The sequence below is a fragment of the Chaetura pelagica genome, unplaced genomic scaffold (genome assembly GCF_000747805.2).
Source record: "Chaetura pelagica isolate M959 unplaced genomic scaffold, ChaPel_1.0 scaffold222, whole genome shotgun sequence".
Lineage (NCBI taxonomy): Eukaryota > Metazoa > Chordata > Aves > Apodiformes > Apodidae > Chaetura > Chaetura pelagica.
Window position 1 is genome coordinate 1 of NW_009952711.1, and position 2,521 is coordinate 2,521.

Consider the following 2,521-nt stretch of genomic DNA (forward strand, 5'->3'; position numbering starts at 1 on the left):
CTCTGAACTTCTACTAAAACAGGGGTTTGGAGCAGCTTCGCTCTGACGAGATCCAAACCTCGGGTGTTTTTGATTCTTTCCAGCTCCTTTTTGCATTTCTCAGCCCCCAGGAGGCCGGGATCTCCCCTCTTTGCCTGGGTTTAGCTCCCAAAAAGCTCCCTGGCCCGGGATGGTTCAACCTGCTGTGTCCCAGGAATGCAGCCTGGGAAGCAGGGGGCTGAGCAGTGAAGCACTGCAGAGCCAGGCTGCTTCCAAACCCGTTACAGGCACTCAAGTAATGGGCATGAGCCAAGACACCCAGATGCCAGATGGGACAGGTGGGCACAGGCCTGGCATCGCCACTTTGGGGTTTCCCTGCACTGCCTTTTATCTCCCCAGCCTCACCCAGCGCTTTGGGCTTCACCCCTGAGCTGGTTTCACTCCAGGATCACACTGTGAATGTCGCCGATGGTGACCGATCCCCCTCCCATGTCCCTCCAAGCCCTGCCTTGGTCCTTCAGGCTCCAGGTGAGCAAACACAGGTGCTGCTCGTCCCTCTCAGCCAGGAGCCAGGCTGGCTGGCTGCCCTGCTCTGGGACACGTCCTCTCCCCCTGCCTCTAGGGCTGCATTTGCCCCAGCTGCCTCTTTTCCCCCCCTCACCCCGATTCCTCAGCTTGGGGCTGCTGCTCCAGGACTGGCAGCACCAGGGCCCTGCCTGGGTTTGTGCCTTACACACCTGCTTGGAGCAGGCCCAGCAGCACACAAGTGACACCCTCACCCCCCCCCCCAAATCCAGCAGTGAAATGGGAAGAGGTTCCCAAGAGGCTGGAGGAGGGCAGGAGGGTGATGCTTTGGGGCTCCAGGCAGGGTGGCTCCCTGTCCTTTATCCTGCCTGCCCAGGGGAGCTGCCTGCAGCCTGGTTATCTCTCCCCAGTCCTCCCCCAGGAGCCCTGGGCAAGTCTTAACCCCCAGCACAGCCCTAGAGATGCAGTTTGGTGCCCCCCAAAGTGCTTGTGTCCCCAGGGATGGGGCCAGCTTGTTTTTGGGGCGACTGTGGGGCCCTCAACTCCCTCCCTCTCTTCTCCTGCCCAACTCCAGCACCAGAGCAAAGAGGACTGGTCGCTGGTAGTACATTTATATTGTTGATACAAATAAAAACAAACAAAAAAAACCCAACCAGAACCAAACCCAAAAAAGTAACAACAACAAAAATGTTTCTCTGAAGGGAGGAGAGCAAAACAGGAACATTTACAAACACTTCTGGCTCTAGCTTGGACCAAGTTAATGTTAAATACAAAAAAGAACAACAACAAAAAAACAACAAAACAACACCCCCCCCCCTCCTCCCCCAAGATTATAAAAAAATAAGAATATACACATTCAAAGAGCTTATTACAGTATAAAGTTACTGAGGCCCAGGCTCTGCTGGTCCCAGCTCCCCGGGCAGCACAGAGGGGCAGGGGCTGGAACGGTGGCAGGGGACAGGGGCTGCTGTCCCCCCCCAGGTGGGCTTGCTGCCCCCCCCAGGGCTTGGGCTTTTTTGCTCAGCACTTTTCCAGGCTACAGGTTCCCACTGCCAGGCAGGGAAAGCTGAGCAACCTGGAAGTGCTGGTCAGTCCCCATCACCTCGTACCTAGTGACACCTGTGGGGCAGGGGACACGGGGACCTTCTTGTCCCCCCAACCAAAGTCCTCCAGATCTTCCTCCTGTGAGCAGAGTTGCCCCCTCCCAGAGGTGAGGATGGGGAAGACAAGATAAGGAAAAAGGGGGGGGGGAATGCTGCCGAGCATCCCTGTGCCATCCCGTGGGACAGACACGGGAGCGGGTCCCAACGCTGCCCGCGAGGAACAAAAAAAAGAGGGAGGAAAGAAGACAAGACAGAGCCAGGACCAAACTCACCGCTCCCGGGATCACAGCAGTGAGATGGCAGGACAGGGGGGACCCAGAGGAGCTGCTGCAAGGGGCTGGTACGTATGTATCTATAGAGCAGCTGGGGTGGGCACAGAGAGGATGTATTATATACACACAGACAGGCAGACGGGCAGGGGGGCAGGTAAGACTGAAGTAGGTGCCTCTTCCAAAGCCTCAGACCAGGGCACAACTGGAAACACAATCCCCGGGGGCTTTGCAAAGCCCCCCCCTTCTGGATACATTTTAAGATGGTCCCCCCCCAAAAAAAAAACCCCAAACAACCCCAAACTAAACCAAACCAAAAAAACAAAGCACCCCAGACTTGAAGAGAAGAAAAACCACCTCCCCAAAACAACCCAACCCCCCCAGCACTGGGCCTCTTTGTCCTCCACCCCCCCGGGGGGAGCGAGGGCCGCCGGTCGGTGTGAATAAGGCACAGTTCCAGACGTGAGGAATGGGCAGCTCCAGGACACGGAGGGGGCTCTGGCAGCCCCGGGGGAAGGAAAGGGGGTTCCCAGCGGGGAGGCAGCAGGTTGTCTCAGGGTCCCAGCGAGCTCCTCTCCTGGGCAGCCCGGCTGTTCTGGGGCTCCATTAGAATATGTAGGGCCAAGGTTTTAGGCTCTGAGGCCA